This window comes from Gigantopelta aegis, chromosome 8 (assembly GCF_016097555.1).
Source record: "Gigantopelta aegis isolate Gae_Host chromosome 8, Gae_host_genome, whole genome shotgun sequence".
In the NCBI taxonomy this organism is placed as follows: domain Eukaryota; kingdom Metazoa; phylum Mollusca; class Gastropoda; order Neomphalida; family Peltospiridae; genus Gigantopelta; species Gigantopelta aegis.
Window position 1 is genome coordinate 79717592 of NC_054706.1, and position 20826 is coordinate 79738417.

At 33.3% G+C, this 20826-nt stretch overlaps 2 long non-coding RNA genes across 2 annotated transcripts in view; one reads left to right on the forward strand and one right to left on the reverse strand.

Annotated features, from left to right (window-relative positions):
• Positions 1 to 2123, reverse strand: part of LOC121378257 — a 21909-nt gene extending 19786 nt beyond the window's left edge. The window contains exon 1 of the long non-coding RNA XR_005958693.1: positions 1994 to 2123. This is a non-coding gene — a long non-coding RNA (uncharacterized LOC121378257). The remainder of the gene's footprint in view (positions 1 to 1993) is intronic.
• Positions 1 to 17199, forward strand: part of LOC121378259 — a 25556-nt gene extending 8357 nt beyond the window's left edge. Inside the window, exons 2-4 of the long non-coding RNA XR_005958695.1 lie at positions 274 to 378; positions 5366 to 5718; positions 16490 to 17199. This is a non-coding gene — a long non-coding RNA (uncharacterized LOC121378259). The remainder of the gene's footprint in view (positions 1 to 273; positions 379 to 5365; positions 5719 to 16489) is intronic.
• Positions 17200 to 20826: the final 3627 nt, after the last annotated feature.

Sequence of the window (20826 nt, forward strand, 5' to 3'; positions counted from 1 at the left end):
AACTTTCTTCATTAAATTCCCACGGAATTACAACTGGCCCTGGACTATGTGGGCTGTGCTCCATGCGCCAAGCCCAAACCTAACCTAAATCTAAATTAAAGATTTGCGTGTAACGGGAAGAAAATACGTACAGTGAATGATCTGTTTTATTTTTTTTAAAAGACTTGATATTGCAGCTTTAAAATGTATCTATGTTATATGGTTAAAGTTGAAATCAGTCTTGGTTTTCACAATGCAGTTTTTGAATATTCTTTTTTGTTTTATTTTTTTCAGAATTCATGTTGGGTCAGAGCTACAATATAATGTTCTCTGAGCAAAACGTTTACAATTCTGATCACTGGATTAGCGTATGTGTTCCGTGCGAAACAGAATCAACAAGTAAGTTAAAGTTTGTTTTGTTGACACGACTAGAGCACATTGGTGCTATTGGATGTCAAAGATTTGGTAATTGTGACATATAGTCTCAAATAAGAAACCCGCTACATTTTCCCCATTAGCAGCACTGAATGAACGAATGAATGAATGAATGTTTAACGACACCCCAGCACAAACATACACACCGGCTATTGGGTGAGTGCTCCTTTATATCCACCATCCCATAGAGAGGTTAGGACATACCAAGGACATTGATATACCATTCGTGATGCACTGGCTGGAACAAGATATAGCTCACTGGGCCCACCGACAGGAATCGATCCCATACAGCGAGCGCGTTACCACTGTGGCAATATTCCGATACAAGATATATTATTTGAATGGTACAGTCAAATCTGCTTATGCTAAAGGAAAAGCGCATTTGTTGAAAAATAAAATAGCACATTTCAAAGCATTGGTGTAGCCAGCATTTATATTGCGAATGGGGGAGGTGGGTGGGTGTGAGGGGCAGCTACAATATTTATGAATAGTGTAATGGGACGACAAGAAAATGCGAAAGGTAATGAAGTAAAGGAGGTGTGGTTGAGTATGTTTTGTTCAACGACGCCACTAAAGCACATTGATTTCTTAATCATCGGCTATTGGATGTCAAACATTTGGTAATTTTGATATATATATATATATATATAGTCTCAGAGAGAAAACTATCCACATTTTTCCATTGGTAGCAAGGAATCATTTATATGCACCACCCCACAGACAGAATAACACATACGACGACCTTTGATATACCAGTTGTGGTGCACTGGCTGAAAGGAGAAATAGGTGTGGTTCGAGGGTGCAAGAATGACTGTTTCAGGGTGCTTCTATTTGGTACAGAGTTGAGAGTAATATGGATCTGTAGTATTTGGTATAAAGAGACAACATTTGAGCACTGGCGTAACCATGATTTTATATTGGGGAGGAGGGCCAACCCACATTATGTATGTATATATATATATATATATATATATATATATATATATATATATATGTATGCATGATTTTTATAAAAAAAATTGTAGGTTTTTAAAAAACAGAAGAAGGCTTGATTGGGGGTACCATGGCCCAGTGCCCCTCAGCGGTTACGCCACTGATTATGAGACTCCTTTTAGTGGCTTCTTGGCACAGGGATGAATTTATATATTATATTAAAACAGATTCAAGTAATCAAATTGCAGTGTAATGGTAAACGAAATGTGATCAACTATTTCCATTTCAACTTGAACCTGTTCTGATTTTTGTACTAGATACTGCGTTTTATTCAAACTTTTTATTGTTGCCTATCTGTGATATTTGTATATTTTACACAACTCTTTGCAATGTTTTAATTTAATTTAGAAGGTTTTTTTTTATACTGATGTTGTCGTCATCAATGTATTGTTATGCTCTCCATTGACACCCAATAGCCGTTGTATTTTTCGTGCGGTGGTTTCTTAAAAATGTATTCATGCATGTGTTGAACATACAGTTATTATTTAACAAACTGTAGTTATGTATTTATTGTGTTCAATGGTATATAGCGTGTGAATGTAATTTCATTTTGATCACTAGTAAACTAAAGACAATCTTTACTCACCGCGGATCCAGGTCTTGCCTCACAGTACGCCAGGCTGTTTGTTACCCACAGTGATAAAAATAAGTCATACTATCCGATACGCTAAATATATCCAACGGCTCTTATGTTTGAAACTCGTTTTCATAGAAACATTCCCACACCAGTGGTTGGGAGCCGATATTGCTTGTATCTGTCAATACTTTGGCTATCGGTACATCAGTGGTGTGGTGGGTAACAGAACACGATGATCTAGAGTGTTTGCTTGCTATGTGAATACTTATTGCATTATGTTGAATGTGTTCGTTTAACAAAACTAATATTCTGTTCCTGTCCCGATCACTTTGGCCATCTATTCTTTCATTCAAGGTTGTTTTCGAGTTTGCTTTCGGTTTGTTTGAGGGGTTTTTTTTTTCATTGCTGTCGTTTGTGTTAAATTTAAGGCTCCATTTAATGGGGCATCTCCCTCTAAATAATGTGTACAACATTTTTTTTTATCAAATGCTTATAATTCCTTGATTGTACATTTTTATCAAATGCTTTATTTCTATATCGACATGTTATGTCGTATATATTCGTATGCGCCATCAGATCTATTTTTCTTTACGGAAGCGGTAAAAACTTGAAAGGTTTTTGTCGCCTGTACATGCGCGCTATAAAGTGGCAGTCCTCTTACAGACGGTGTTACAGATCGGCTCTCATTTTCTTTAGAGGGCACCAGCTGACAAGAAGCCGGGCAGAGGTAGGTCCGGAAAAAATGGGCTGGGAGGTAAAACGTTTGTTTTGTTTAACGACACCTCTAGAGCACATTGATTTATTAATCATCGGCTACTGGATGCCAAACATTTAGTAATTTTGATATGCACCACACCACAGACAGGATAACAGATACCACGGCTTTTGGTATACCAGTCGTGGTGCACTCACTGGAAAGAAATAGACCAATGAGCCCACCGACGGGGATCGATCCCAAACCGACCGCGAATCAAGCAAACGCTTTACCACTGGGCCACACCCTTTGGGAGCCCACCTCGTGAAATGTTTAATATATATGTGTGTGTGTGTATATATATATATATATATATATAGTAGTCGTTTTCGAGTTGAAAGACGCTATTTTATAGAGTGCTCAACCGTGTGGGAGCCAGATATATCGTTAAAAAGTGTATGTTTTTCTCTACATGACAGGCTTGTTTCGTGAGAGAGTTGAATTATTGCTCTCACTCATCAGATGTAGATTTAATTACACCGTCAACGGAAAGCTGATGACGTAATGGACTCTGTGACGTCGAGGTTACGTCACTATGCAGGTCTATAATAGGTGATGTGTGGTATGCGCACAGAAGGTATTTGCGTCTGTGTCGACATGCTGATACGAGTTCATTCTTGGAGTTTAGTGTGCTGGTTTCAGGTTTATACATTATGAACAGTTTTTCCTTCAGGCAGAGGTTACATCTTTTGCTCGCTGGAGAGTATGATTTTGCTTTGGATAAAATTTTCCACTTAATGGTGTATGGGGTGAATCTATCCTTCAGTGTCCAAATGTACTGACTTAGCGCTGTTGCGTTCTTCTGTGTTGCGTTTTGAAAACTGCTCGTGTGCGCAGTATATCTCGTCTTAAATGTGTTCTCGGTCAAACCAACGTATGTTTCTTGCTTGTTGTTATCGAGTGTATTAACGGTAGCTTGATATATTACTCCTTTCTGCAAGCATTTGCCCTCAAGTGGACATTCAGCTCTTCGTCTACAGTTGCATTCTCTGGGGGGAACTGCGTCTTTGTCTCTGTGTTGTTGAAGTAGAGTTTTGTTATGCGCTGAAATTATTTTCCCAACATTAGGCATGCAGCTATAGCTAATTTTAACGGTGTTTCGATTTATAATTTTGTGGAGAGGGTTGCTTTTGGGAAAGCACTCATCGAGTAATCTGAGGAACTGGTGGCCTACGTTGGTTTTCACGTTGGAGCTATATGGTGGGTTGTACCAGGTGATGTTTCTATTGCGGTTGTTTCTGCGTCTGTTGTTTTCTGCTGTTGGGGTGTATTTGAGGTTATAGTTATATCCGCTCTTGAGTAAGGCTTCCTTATATGGGCGTTTCGCTTCTTCAAAGATGCACTCATTCGAAGATATATCAGAAAGCCTTTTATTTATTGTTTTTGGTATACTGCGGATGATATTTGGAGGGTGGTTGCTCTTGTTGTGGATGTATAAAGGTGTGTTGTTTGGTTTCATATAGGGTTTGACTGAGCTCTTTTCAAGGTCTAGAGTTACGTCTAAGTAATCTACAGATTTTTTGTTGGCGACTATGGTGATCTTGAGTTTATGGTTTGCAAATATTCTGCAATATCTTTTTTGATTATCTCTATGGTTCTCGGTGACTCATTGAATGCAGCTAGGCCATCGTCGCGATATAGTCCTATATTGTTGCCGTATTTGGCTTGTAGTTCTGAAAGAAGAAAGAGCCCGACTATTTCGCAAATTTCTGCTCCATCGTAACTACCCATAGTTACATCAAACCGTGATTGTTTGCCTCTTTTTGCACCATGCCTTGCTGTTGTTAAATAGCAGTGAATTTCTTGCTTGTAATATTATTTCCATCTCATCGCTAGAAATATCATCGAATTTGGATGCGAACTGTAGGGCTTGTTTCACGAGATTTTCTGTTATGGACGGATAAAAATCGCATATGTCGAAACATATGAAAGAATAGTTGGATTTATTGGATATTGCTTTAAACCACTTAATCACGTCTGACGTGTTCCTCCACTGGTTTGTTCTGGTTGTGTTCAGAATCTTTCTGTTGATTCTCTCTAAGATTTTTTTGCTTATTATGCCAATTTCCGGTTTAGATGGGTTTATTAGTCTACAGGTGGGTTTATTGGAGAAGTTTGGTTTGTGGTCTTTTAACGTAATAAATGCTTCACTTTTTGCTGTTGTATCTATGCGGTCTGCTAGATTTAGTTTTTCTGCAATGTGTTTGTCTTTAGTGGTTATCTCTTGTTCTGAGTTCTGTGGCGCTGTTTTATATGCTTTGGTTGTGTTGCTATCTAGTAGTCTGTTATATATAGTAGTATATATATATATATATATGTAGTAGTATATATATATATATATAAAGCCAGAAGAAAGAGACACTTGAATCCATTTAGGGGGACGGGTCAGGATGACTTATTGTTTATTTTAATGGGAGCTTCATAAGTGTTTTATTTGTTACGTCCTTTAAAATACTTTAAAACCAAAATTGTTGGTGTACTAGTGGCGAGTAGATTATCTCATATTATACATTTACTCTGGAAAAAAATCCTTCAGTTTGACAGCGAAATATCTTTAATATGGAACAGTGTTTCTTTTTACCCCAATATCTTGTACGCTTTTCTCAATTTTTAAATGCCACTTTCAGATACGGGAGTTTCCTGCAGACTGAATAGAACATACACACAGGAAGGTCAAACATTCAACGTACACGGTGCCATGATTTTTGTATATGCCACCACAAGCCAAGGTGGTGCAACAGTATCATTTGATCATGTCACGAATGCAAGCACAACAGTCGCCACTCGTGTTCACCTTGAAGAAAGATCAGAAGGAAACACAATAGGCCCATTTTACGTTGATGCCATGGAGCTGCCAGTAAGGTTGAAGCGACCACGTTGTGTGGACGATTCCGGACATCGATGTGACATCCAGTTAGGAGAAAGAAGACCGTTTGCCTTTGCCCACTACGTCCTCGAGAATTCACAGCCCTGATGTATGGTATGATCATTATGTTAACCATCGTAGGCATATTGTTAAAAAGACTGTCCTAAGTTAGCTGCTATTGTAACGTGTTCCTGACCTGTAGAACCATTTTAATGACTAATATTACACATGACATATGTTCTTGTTTTTAATACCAGTGTATGTATATTCAATGCACCGGCCTCGTTGGTGTCGTGGTTAAGCCATCGGCCATAAGGCTGGTAGAGGTCTTGGGTTCGCAGTCCGGCAGGGCGAGTTTAGTGACTCAGTGGTTAGGTGTAAGGCCACTACACCGACTTCTCGCACTCTCACTAACCACTTATAAAAATTGTCCAGGACAGACGGCCCATATAGCTGAGATGTGTGCCCAGGACAACGTGATTGAACCTTAGTAAGATATAAGCACGAAAACAAGTTGAAATGAATGAATGTTCAACGGGCTTCTCTTCGTTCTTATCTTTTGTAGTAATCCAAATTAAACTTTACCTCCAAATAATTTCGTATGTACAATATATATATATATATATATATATATATATATATATATATATATATATATATATATATATATATATACAGTCAGACCTCGTTAGAACGACCACATTGGTCCCAAGGTTACTTTATCGTTATATCGAAATTGTCGTTATATGGAATTTACCATTATAAAAATGTGTTTCGTTTAACAACACCACTAGAGCACATTGATTTATTAATCATCGGCTGAGAGGAAACCCGCTATATTTTGTTTCTATTAGTGTCAAGGATCGTTTATATCCACCATCCCAAAGACAGGCATTTGATATGCCAGCCGTGGTGCATTGGCTGAAATGAGAAATAGCCCACCGACAGGGATCGATCACAGACAATTACTAAATATATTATTATTAATCAAGGTGCATTCACTGTCATTCCTTGGTTAAAGATATCTTCGATTGGTACCTACTTCGTTTACAAAGTGCACTAAAACTAGTAGTTGAGATTGTTGGAAGTTAACCTTTTAATTGAATGACTAAAGGCCTATTTTCAAAAGCAATACACGTCTACAGATTTAGCCGACATCAGTCACTCAGACATCATGTGACACTGTCGGCTCACGACGAAATCAAGGATGCCAGACGGCTGTGTGTACTGCCAACGTGCAACGGTATCTGTGATTACATGTATGCAATGTCGTAAAGATGTGTTTTCAGATGTCAGATGCACGTTTGTTCCCGACAGGTGTGAATTCCGGTGGAATGAACAGAATAACATTGATATACGTTTGTTCCCGACAATTTGTGGTCGGATGGTGTAAATGTCGTAGTAACGACGGTCGTTGTAACGAGGTTTGACTGTATATATATATATATATATATATATATATATATATATATATATATATATATATATATATGAAAATAAAAAGAAGTTTTAAAGTACTACAGACACCGATGTCTTAAGCAACATATATTTAATGTGATTAGTCCTTTAAAAGGATCGGTTAGTCAGAAACATCTTACAACTGAGCAAACGCGGGACGGTCATTTTGATATTTCTAATGTTGCTGATATTACTTTATTGGGGCTGTTCTTATTACTTTTTAAAGGGACATTCCCGAGTTTGCTGCATTGTAAGATGTTTCCGACTAATAAAATATTTCTACGATTAAACTTACATATTAAATATATTTTCTTGTTTAGAATATCAGTTTCTGTATATTCAATGTGTTTCTGGTCGTCTTAATATTTGTAAGAAGCCCAAACTGGATTTTGTCTTCAAATAATTTCGTAGGTACAAACATTTTTTTCAGGAAATAAAATGAAATTTAACCTAGTACAAATATTAGAACAACCAGAAACACGTTTAATATACAGCCACTAATAATTTATGCAGAAAAATATATATGATATGTAATTACAGTCGTCAAAACGTCTCTGTTAGTCGATAACATCTGAAACATTGCAGCAAACTGAGGAATGTCCCTTTAATGGCCTTTATTATTATTAGCAGTAGTAGTAGTAGTAGTAGTAGTAGTAGTAGTAGTAGTAGTAGTAGTAGTAATAGTTGTTGTTGTTGTTGTTGTATTTTAATTGCATTCATTGATTGGGTATTCCTTGCGCAAAGCAGCTGTACCCTGAGAGTTCAGATAATCTATTATAATAGAACATTGGTCAGTTGTTACAGCGATGTGATTATCGATTTATAGAATGCAAACCTCCCCCCACCCACAAAACAAAAACCCAAGGAAAACCAGCAAGTCCTTCAACACAAGAGGGAATTGACTGCAGTAAAACAGTTTATGTGTATCAAGTTTTCAAAGCAAAAGTAGTCGCTATTGTAGCTGCAATAAAAGAGTTTATGTGTATCTGAACAGAATTGGTCGCTATTGTAGCTGAAGTAAAAACTATTTATGTATATCAAAGACTTCTAAGCAGAATTAGTCGCTATTATAATTGCAACAAAACAGTTTATGTGTATAAAAGTCTTCGAAGCAGAATTAGTTGCTATTGTAACTCTAACAAAAGAGTTTTTGTGTATCAAAGTATTCTGAACAAAATTAGACGCTATTTTAGCTGCAACAAAACAATTTATGTGTATCAAAGACATCTAAGGAAAATTAGTCGCTGTTTTATTGATGTTACAATAGATCAATGAATGAATGAATGTTTAACGTGCTGGGGTGTCGATAAACATTCATTCATTCATTGATCTATCAAAGACTTCTAAGCAAAGTTTTCGCTATTGTAACTGTAATAAAAGAATTTGTGTATCAAAGTCTTCTGAACAAAATTAGTTGCTATTGTAATTGCAGTAAAATAGTTTATGTGTATCAAAGACTTCTGAGCAAACTTAGTCACTATTGTAGTTGCAATAAAATAGTTTATGTGTATCAATTTTTTCTAAACAGAATTAGTCACTATTGTAGTTGCAATAAAATAGTGTATGTGTATCAAAAACTACTGAGCAAAATTAGTCACTATTGTAGTTGCAATAACACAGTTTAGTATATCATTTTTTTCTGAACAGAATTAGTCATTATTGTAGTTGCAATAAAATAGTTTATGTGTATCAAAGACATCTAAACAGAATTAGTCACTATTGTAGTTGCAATAAAATAGTGTATGTGTATCAAAGACTACTGAGCAAAATTAGTCACTATTGTAGTTGCAATAACACAGTTTAGTATATCATTTTTTTCTGAACAGAATTAGTCATTATTGTAGTTGCAATAAAATAGTTTATGTGTATCAAAGACATCTAAACAGAATTAGTCACTATTGTAGTTGCAATAAAATAGTTTATGTGTATCAAAGACTTTTGAACAGAATTAGTCACTATTGTAATTGCAATAAAATAGTTTATGTGTATCAAAGACTTCTAAACAGAATTAGTCACTATTGTAGTTGCAATAAAATAGTTTTTGTGTATAATAAAGACTTCTGAGCAAAATTAGTCACTATTGTAGTTGCAATAAAACAGTTTAGTATATCACTTTTTTCTAAACAGAATTAGTCACTATTGTAGTTGCAATAAAATAGTTTATGTCTATCAAAGACTTCTAAACAGAATTAGTCACTATTGTAGTTGCAATAAAATAGTTTATGTGTATCAAAGACGTCTAAACAGAATTAGTCACTATTGTAGTTGCAATAAAATAGTTTATGTGTATCAAAGACGTCTAAACAGAATTAGTCACTATTGTAGTTGCAATAAAATAGTTTATGTGTATCAAAGACTTCTGAGCAGAATTAGTCACTATTGTAGTTGCAATAAAATAGTTTAGTATATACTTTTTTTCTAAACAGAATTAGTCACTATTGTAGTTGCAATAAAATAGTTTATGTGTATCAAAGACTTCTGAGCAAAATTAGTCACTATTGTAGTTGCAATAAATAGTTTATGTGTATCAATTTTTTCTAAACAGAATTAGTCACTATTGTAGTTGCAATAAAATAGTTTATGTGTATCAAAGATGTCTAAACAGAATTAGTCACTATTGTAGTTGCAATAAAATAGTTTATGTGTATCAAAGACTTCTGAGCAAAATTAGTCACTATTGTAGTTGCAATAAAACAGTTTAATATATCTTTTTTTTTCTAAACAGAATTAGTCACTATTGTAGTTGCAATAAAATAGTTTATGTGTATCAAAGACTTCTGAGTAAAATTAGTCACTATTGTATTTGCAATAAAATAGTTTAGTATATCATTTTTTTCTAAACAGAATTAGTCACTATTGTAGTTGCAATAAAATAGTTTATGTGTATCAAAGACTTCTGAGCAGAATTAGTCACTATTGTAGTTGCAATAAAATAGTATGTGTATCAAAGACGTCTAAACAGAATTAGTCACTATTGTAGTTGCAATAAAATAGTTTATGTGTATCAAAGACGTCTAAACAGAATTAGTCACTATTGTAGTTGCAATAAAATAGTTTATGTGTATCAAAGACGTCTAAACAGAATTAGTCACTATTGTAGTTGCAATAAAATAGTTTATGTGTATCAAAGACTTCTGAGCAGAATTAGTCACTATTGTAGTTGCAATAAAATAGTTTAGTATATCACTTTTTTCTAAACAGAATTAGTCACTATTGTAGTTGCAATAAAATAGTTTATGTCTATCAAAGACTTCTAAACAGAATTAGTCACTATTGTAGTTGCAATAAAATAGTTTATGTGTATCAAAGACGTCTAAACAGAATTAGTCACTATTGTAGTTGCAATAAAATAGTTTATGTGTATCAAAGACGTCTAAACAGAATTAGTCACTATTGTAGTTGCAATAAAATAGTTTATGTGTATCAAAGACTTCTGAGCAGAATTAGTCACTATTGTAGTTGCAATAAAATAGTTTAGTATATACTTTTTTTCTAAACAGAATTAGTCACTATTGTAGTTGCAATAAAATAGTTTATGTGTATCAAAGACTTCTAAACAGAATTAGTCACTATTGTAGTTGCAATAAAATAGTTTATGTGTATCAAAGACTTCTGAGCAAAATTAGTCACTATTGTAGTTGCAATAAATAGTTTATGTGTATCAATTTTTTCTAAACAGAATTAGTCACTATTGTAGTTGCAATAAAATAGTTTATGTGTATCAAAGATGTCTAAACAGAATTAGTCACTATTGTAGTTGCAATAAAATAGTTTATGTGTATCAAAGACTTCTGAGCAAAATTAGTCACTATTGTAGTTGCAATAAAACAGTTTAATATATCATTTTTTTTCTAAACAGAATTAGTCACTATTGTAGTTGCAATAAAATAGTTTATGTGTATCAAAGACTTCTGAGTAAAATTAGTCACTATTGTAGTTGCAATAAAATAGTTTATGTATATCATTTTTTTCTAAACAGAATTAGTCACTATTGTAGTTGCAATAAAATAGTTTATGTGTATCAAAGACTTCTGAGCAGAATTAGTCACTATTGTAGTTGCAATAAAATAGTATGTGTATCAAAGACGTCTAAACAGAATTAGTCACTATTGTAGTTGCAATAAAATAGTTTATGTGTATCAAAGACGTCTAAACAGAATTAGTCACTATTGTAGTTGCAATAAAATAGTTTATGTGTATCAAAGACTTCTAAACAGAATTAGTCACTATTGTAGTTGCAATAAAATAGTTTATGTGTATCAAAGACTTTTCTAAGTTGCAGAATTAGTCACTATTGTAGTTGCAATAAAATAGTTTATGTGTATCAAAGACTTCTAAACAGAATTAGTCACTATTGTAGTTGCAATAAAATAGTTTATGTGTATCAAAGACTTCTAAGCAGAATTAGTCACTATTGTAGTTGCAATAAAATAGTTTATGTGTATCAAAGACTTCTGAAACAGAATTAGTCACTATTGTAGTTGCAATAAAATAGTTTATGTGTATCAAAGACTTCTAAACAGAATTAGTCACTATTGTAGTTGCAATAAAATAGTTTATGTGTATCAAAGACTTCTAAACAGAATTAGTCACTATTGTAGTTGCAATAAAATAGTAGTTATCAAAGCAATTAGTCAAAGTTGCAGTTTATGTGTATCAAAGACTTCTGAGTAAAATTAGTCACTATTGTAGTTGCAATAAATAGTTTAGTGTATCAAAGACTTCTAAACAGAATTAGTCACTATTGTAGTTGCAATAAAATAGTTTATGTGTATCAAAGACTTCTGAGTAGAATTAGTCACTATTGTAGTTGCAATAAAATAGTTTAGTGTATCAAAGACTTCTAAACAGAATTAGTCACTATTGTAGTTGCAATAAAATAGTTTATGTGTATCAAAGACTTCTAAACAGAATTAGTCACTATTGTAGTTGCAATAAAATAGTATGTGTATCAAAGACGTCTAAACAGAATTAGTAGTTGCAATAAAATAGTTTATGTGTATCAAAGACTATTAGTCACTATTGTTTGCAATAAAATAGTTTATGTGTATCAAAGACGTCTTAAACAGAATTAGTCACTATTGTAGTTGCAATAAAATAGTTTAATAAAATAGTATCAAAGATCAAAGTTCTAAACAGAATTAGTCACTATTGTAGTTGCAATAAAATAGTTTATGTGTATCAAAGACTTCTGAGCAGAGTCACTATTGTAGTTGCAATAAAATAGTTTATGTGTATCACTAAACAGAATTAGTCACTATTGTAGTTGCAATAAAATAGTTTATGTGTATCAAAGACTTCTGAGCAGAAATTAGTCACTATTGTAGTTGCAATAAAATAGTTTAGTGTATCAGAAAACAGAATTAGTCACTATTGTAGTTGCAATAAAATAGTTTGTATGACTGTAAACAAATTAGTCACTATTGTAGTTGCTAAAATAGTGTATGTGTATCAAAGACTACTGATTAGTCACTATTGTAGTTGCAATAAAATAGTTTAGTATATCATTTTTTTCTAAACAGAATTAGTCATTATTGTAGTTGCAATAAAATAGTTTATGTGTATCAAAGACATCTAAACAGAATTAGTCACTATTGTAGTTGCAATAAAATAGTTTATGTGTATCAAAGACTTCTAAACAGAATTAGTCACTATTGTAGTTGCAATAAATAGTTTATGTGTATCAAAGACTTCTAAACAGAATTAGTCACTATTGTAGTTGCAATAAAATAGTTTATGTGTATCAAAGACTTCTGAGCAGAATTAGTCACTATTGTAGTTGCAATAAAATAGTTTAGTATATACTTTTTTTCTAAACAGAATTAGTCACTATTGTAGTTGCAATAAAATAGTTTATGTGTATCAAAGACTTCTAAACAGAATTAGTCACTATTGTAGTTGCAATAAAATAGTTTATGTGTATCAAAGACTTCTGAGCAAAATTAGTCACTATTGTAGTTGCAATAAATAGTTTATGTGTATCAATTTTTTCTAAACAGAATTAGTCACTATTGTAGTTGCAATAAAATAGTTTATGTGTATCAAAGATGTCTAAACAGAATTAGTCACTATTGTAGTTGCAATAAAATAGTTTATGTGTATCAAAGACTTCTGAGCAAAATTAGTCACTATTGTAGTTGCAATAAAACAGTTTAATATATCATTTTTTTTTTAAACAGAATTAGTCACTATTGTAGTTGCAATAAAATAGTTTATGTGTATCAAAGACTTCTGAGTAAAATTAGTCACTATTGTATTTGCAATAAAATAGTTTAGTATATCATTTTTTTCTAAACAGAATTAGTCACTATTGTAGTTGCAATAAAATAGTTTATGTGTATCAAAGACTTCTGAGCAGAATTAGTCACTATTGTAGTTGCAATAAAATAGTATGTGTATCAAAGACGTCTAAACAGAATTAGTCACTATTGTAGTTGCAATAAAATAGTTTATGTGTATCAAAGACGTCTAAACAGAATTAGTCACTATTGTAGTTGCAATAAAATAGTTTATGTGTATCAAAGACGTCTAAACAGAATTAGTCACTATTGTAGTTGCAATAAAATAGTTTAGTATATACTTTTTTTCTAAACAGAATTAGTCACTATTGTAGTTGCAATAAAATAGTTTATGTGTATCAAAGACTTCTAAACAGAATTAGTCACTATTGTAGTTGCAATAAAATAGTTTATGTGTATCAAAGACTTTTGAGCAGAATTAGTCACTACTGTAGTTGCAATAAAATAGTTTATGTGTATCAAAGACTTTTGAGCAGAATTAGTCACTATTATTGTTGCAATAAAATAGTTTATGTGTATCAAAGATGTCTAAACAGAATTAGTCACTATTGTAGTTGCAATAAAATAGTTTATGTGTATCAAAGACTTCTGAGCAAAATTAGTCACTATTGTAGTTGCAATAAAACAGTTTAGTATATCATTTTTTTTCTAAACAGAATTAGTCACTATTGTAGTTGCAATAAAATAGTTTATGTGTATCAAAGACTTCTGAGTAAAATTAGTCACTATTGTATTTGCAATAAAATAGTTTAGTATATCATTTTTTTCTAAACAGAATTAGTCACTATTGTAGTTGCAATAAAATAGTTTATGTGTATCAAAGACTTCTGAGCAGAATTAGTCACTATTGTAGTTGCAATAAAATAGTATGTGTATCAAAGACGTCTAAACAGAATTAATCACTATTGTATTTGCAATAAAATAGTATGTGTATCAAAGACTTCTAAACAGAATTAGTCACTATTGTAGTTGCAATAAAATAGTTTATGTGTATCAAAGACTTCTGAGTAAAATTAGTCACTATTGTAGTTGCAATAAAATAGTTTAGTATATCATTTTTTTCTAAACAAAATTAGTCACTATTGTAGTTGCAATAAAATAGTTTATGTGTATCAAAGACTTCTAAACAGAATTAGTCACTACTGTAGTTGCAATAAAATAGTTTATGTGTATCAAAGACTTTTGAGCAGAATTAGTCACTATTATAGTTGCAATAAAATAGTTTATGTGTATCAAAGATGTCTAAACAGAATTAGTCACTATTGTAGTTGCAATAAAATAGTTTATGTGTATCAAAGACTTCTGAGCAAAATTAGTCACTATTGTAGTTGCAATAAAACAGTTTAGTATATCATTTTTTTTCTAAACAGAATTAGTCACTATTGTAGTTGCAATAAAATAGTTTATGTGTATCAAAGACTTCTGAGTAAAATTAGTCACTATTGTATTTGCAATAAAATAGTTTAGTATATCATTTTTTTCTAAACAGAATTAGTCACTATTGTAGTTGCAATAAAATAGTTTATGTGTATCAAAGACTTCTGAGCAGAATTAGTCACTATTGTAGTTGCAATAAAATAGTATGTGTATCAAAGACGTCTAAACAGAATTAATCACTATTGTAGTTGCAATAAAATAGTATGTGTATCAAAGACTTCTAAACAGAATTAGTCACTATTGTAGTTGCAATAAAATAGTTTATGTGTATCAAAGACTTCTGAGTAAAATTAGTCACTATTGTAGTTGCAATAAAATAGTTTAGTATATCATTTTTTTCTAAACAAAATTAGTCACTATTGTAGTTGCAATAAAATAGTTTATGTGTATCAAAGACTTCTAAACAGAATTAGTCACTATTGTAGTTGCAGTAAAATAGTATGTGTATCAAAGACTTCTAAACAGAATTAGTCACTATTGTAGTTGCAATAAAATAGTTTAGTGTATCAAAGACTTCTAAACAGAATTAGTCACTATTGTAGTTCCAATAAAATAATTGTAATTGCAATAAAATAGTTTATGTGTATCAAAGACTTCTAAACAGAATTAGTCACTATTGTAGTTGCAATAAAATAGTATGTGTATCAAAGACTTCTAAACAGAATTAGTCACTATTGTAGTTGCAATAAAATAGTTTATGTGTATCAAAGACTTCTAAACAGAATTAGTCACTATTGTAGTTGCAATAAAATAGTACGTGTATCAAAGACTTCTAAACAGAATTAGTCACTATTGTAGTTGCAATAAAATAGTTTATGTGTATCAAAGACTTCTAAACAGAATTAGTCACTATTGTAGTTGCAATAAAATAGTTTATGTGTATGAAAGACTTCTAAACAGAATTAGTCACTATTGTAGTTGCAATAAAATAGTATGTGTATCAAAGACTTCTAAACAGAATTAGTCACTATTGTAGTTGCAATAAAATAATTGTAATTGCAATAAAATAGTTTATGTGTATCAAAGACTTCTAAACAGAATTAGTCATTATTGTAGTTGCAATAAAATAGTATGTGTATCAAAGACTTCTAAACAGAATTAGTCACTATTGTAGTTGCAATAAAATAGTATGTGTATCAAAGACTTCTAAACAGAATTAGTCACTATTGTAGTTGCAATAAAATAATTGTAATTGCAATAAAATAGTTTATGTGTATCAAAGACTTCTAAACAGAATTAGTCACTATTGTAGTTGCAATAAAATAGTTTATGTGTATCAAAGACTTCTAAATAGAATTAGTCGCTTTTGTAGCTGCAACAAAACTGTTTAGTGTATAAATTTTTCTAAACAGAATTAGTCGCTATTGTAGCTGCAATTAAACAAAAATAGTTTATGTGTATCAATGACCTCTTAGTGGAATTAGTAGCTATTGCAGCTGTAATGAAATAATTTGTGTATCTAGACATAATTCTAAACATAATTATTCACTATTGTAGATGAAGTAAAACATGCTGGTGACGGTAGTGTACTATTAGTTGCTAAATGTTAATTAGTTTAAACAATATTTTTATTACGACATTTGTGATTTTGGAATAAGGCAGCAGGCGTATACCTGTATTAAGGCATCTCCCTACTTGGTTGTTAAATGATACTGTTATAAGCTTAATATGTATTAATGTTTTAATTGTAGGTTACGTACAGACACTAGACGACTTGCGGACTATTGAACACTTGCATATCAATTTAGAAGCAGACCAGGATACATGACTTGATGGGTGCCGTGGTGAAATACGCTAAAAGGATATTTCTTTCTTTCGTGTGCTCTTTCTTGATCTTTCGTCTAGAGCGCATCCTATCAATATGTTGTTAATGGCGTCTATATCCAAGTACGAATAAGACATTGAACTGCTAAACTCATCGGCAATCACTAAACTATCATCTACAGTAAGATGCTATATACTTGTTTTAAAAGACGATGGATCAACGAAACTGTTTGCGTTCTGAAGATTTAACCGCAAGTTTACAAGAGCGTATCAAGAGGTATCCAGTAACATCCGAATGGTCCAGTGATCTGCAGTTAGCAAAACCACGAGGTGGACAAATTTCTTTGTTGATACTAACTATAACTGTTCATCTTTAGAGATGTCTTTATCTTTGTAATGTGCAAAAAAAAAACACCTTAGAAATATTTAATTATTTAAATATACACATATAGTATAATGTGCAAATACTACACATGCGCAAACATGTATAACAGTTTCTGATTGTATTATGGGGCAATGGCCTTTATACTGAATAAAAATCGTCTTGTCTTGTCATAACTGTTCATCTGAATGGTGATGACATCCAGTATGTAATATGATCTTACAATTCTTAAAATAATAAAGTAGTCGCCATACTTGTTTTGTATTCAGTGCTTTGTTTCGCAAACATGAAAAGCGTAGATATGATCGAACTTCAATTGACGTACAAACGGACGCGATGGGGTGTGCTTAAATGTGTATCGGAAGTCATTTCCGTATGATGGATTCAAAGAAATCGCCTCTCGCTAGTTTGTGCGTGCGACTGACAGCTTTAGGGCTATACACTTAAATCAATTTATCGTCCTGAGTTTGCTCCCATGGTAATATTCTCATGCCTAACAAAGTATTTTCACGACTGGTAATCCACTAGTAATAACGCATAACTTATTGTTATGCAAACAAAAAACAACATTATTATTTCGTTATCATCAATAACTCTAGAGTCTTCGCTACGGGTTTCATGGAACCATGGCAACAAATCCAATATTCCTTTGCCTTTGGATCATTGGGGTCACTTCCATTCCCTGTTCTGTACGAATGGGAACGTCCTTCATTCTGCCAGGGGTTTTGATGCCATCGCCTGGGGATTGTGGAAGGCTGATGCTCCGATCTGGTCACAGTCCTCATCAAACGGCCTAAATCTTCAGTAGCAGCAGTTGGAGCCATACTCTGGTCTATTGGGAGTAGGAATTGCACGTCTTGGGAGCACTTGTATAGATATTCATAGCTCGAAGTGTCCTCTAGCGTTATTTTATTACATATAACAGATTAACGATAGAGGACACTCGAGCTAAGATTTTCAGCGTTATGCTTCCACCACGGTTTAGCTTTACATTGTGCGTTGTCATGAGAGCGTTTACAGCATGCAACATTCTTTTTACCCACACAAATTGTGTAGATAATGCACAATTAAGTTATATTTTCGAGTACTTACTATATCCATTAGCACCATAATCGGAAAATTCCTAACAACATGTTATGCGTAATTGAATTTCCAGCCCTGTTTTTAGCAACACAAAATGGATTTTTCCTCAATATATAATGCAAGATTGTGATATGGCTAGTGTGCAGTTGATTTTGCTACTAAAATTTAAATCGGAAACCTTCGCCGTTGCATTTGTTGGTGAATACTGCTTTTGTTACCATGTATATCAAATAAAATGAAATTAAACTGTTTAAATTGGTATTCTTTTCTTTGGACTAAAACGTGAAACAGATAATGCATTTTCTATTATATGCTAACTTTGGACACAAAATACCTTTAGTAATGCATTAAAAGAAGATCACATAGATCATTAGATCATGTGGTAACAGGAACCTCCAAGTTTCACTCCCACTCAATCTCTGGATACTTGATTATTACAGTTATGTTACATTTCGTCAATGAACAAATCTTTATATTTAAAATACTGATGGGTCGCCGAGTCTCGCTGTTTATAGAAAAAAGGTGGTTGAGCTATAAAGAAAACTGTCGTAACTTGACTATTATCTAATGTCGGCCTCACACGGTTCATATTTTGTTTGCGGTACGACACGATACAAGCTTTAACGTATCTTGGAGATCTTATCGCAGACAAAATCCCCGCATTTTCTACAATTGTTATTGATGTTTTTTTATGAGGATATTTTGTTTTGTTTTAGTCATTAACCAGTGGAGTTAATTTTGATCAAATTTTATTACCAACAGTTGTTCTACACTGTTTGATTGTTTTTTTGTTTTGTTTATACATAATTGTATAATTTAGTTTTTGTAAATTTAATCCAGTTCATATACTTACCTTTGTTTGAAACCCAATAGGCGATATGTGTACTTGTGTGCTGGGTTGTCGTTAAATATTCAATCATTCATTCAGGTACGACAATGTCATGACAAACATTTGATGGGAATGCCGTGTCACGTCATTGATTTTAGTTTACCACTCACATATGTTACTTTCTCTAATATATAATATTCCTTTATTTCCTTATTACACCGTTTCTGGTATTTTGCTATATGGCCATCCCCCTACTTATTTTGAACAGTATATTACAGTAGGAAAAATAAAAGGAATATTTAAGTCATCTCAAAATAGTATGCACTACGACCTTTTGGTGTCAACCATGATTTGTACATTTGAGAGAGAGAGAGAGAGAGAGAGAGAGAGAGAGAGAGAGAGAGAGAGAGAGAGAGAGAGAGAGAGAGAGAGAGAGAGACAGACAGAGAGACAGAGAGAGAGAGAGAAAGAGAGCAATTGATCGACTACACGGTATCGGTATATACTCCTTCCGAATTGCTACAATGGATCTGTAATATGCATTTTTCCATAGACAAGACATTACATACCACAGCCTTTGATGTACCAGTTGCAGATCAATGGATGGGAAGGATAAACCGAAGGCGATCAGTGATTTTCCTGCGACCCATCGCACCTTGGACGGACAGAAAAAAACAGAGCACTTTAACCAGTCTACTATGACTGGTTGGTCAAGTTGGTAAATCACACTGTTAAGTAGGGGTGTCACGATATACCTACCTCACAATACAAAACGCGCGATATCATACGATATATATCACGTACCTGATTCCATAAGCGTACGAGACAGGAGAGTTTTTTTTTTTTTCCCCTCCCCCCCTTTCCCCCATTCCCACCCCCCCCCCCCCCCTCTTGGCGGGGGTGGGGTGGGGGTGGGGGGTGGGGGGTGGGGGGGGATGTCAGGACTTAAGCCAAAAATTCGGGCAAACATGATAATTATTCGGGCAAAATGTGCTAACCTAAGACCTTTTTGCCATTTATTGCCATAATTCTACCTCAAAATGTGTTGTAGTCCATGTAAAAATGTGTAGTGATTCGTTTCCATAGATTAACATTAGTAAGAATTGCAATGCTATGTGGAATACTTCGTTGAATATGCTTTGCTGATTTCAAATACCACTGCAAATGTATGGTTAAGGACCACACAGATACTAAGAGGAAACCAGCTGTCGCCAATTCATGGACTACTCTTTTTGATTAGTAGCAAGAGATTTTTTACATGCACCATCCCACAGACAGGATAGTACATACCGCGGCCTTTGTTACACCAGTTGAGAAACACTGGCTGGAACTAGAAATAGCCCAATGTGCACACCGACGGTAATCGATCCTAGATCGATCGCGCATCAGCCGAGCGCTGTATCACGGAGCTACATTCCGCCCTATGAAGCTATGGAAGATAGGTAGTATATGGATATTTCTTTACTCAATAGAGGCGGGATTTAACTCAGTCGATTGAGTGCTCGCTTGACGTGCTTTCGTGGAAGGATCGAACTTAGTAAATCGATATAAAAAAAACCTATAAAAAATGTAATCTAAATATCTTCTGACATTGCAAAAAAAAAGAGTCTGGAAAACAGATTGGTTTTTCTCTCGTTCCAACCAGTGCACCACAACTTGTCAAAGGCCGTGGTATGTGCTTTCTTGTCTGGGAGAGTGCATATAAAAGAAAATGTATCCGGTTTCCTCTGATGTCTACGTGTCAGAATTATCGATGATTAATCAATCAATGTTCTCTAGTGCTGTCGTTGAACAAAACAAACTTTAGAATTGATGTATGAAATGGAACGGCAACCCAAATACTTACATGGCCACACACATTCCGAGAGTACTGCTAAAGCAAACGCATGCCTCCTACCGAGAACAACACATGTTTGTATATCATAAGTCCAAGAGCCATAACTCTGGGGAAACTTAGTAAATCGATATAA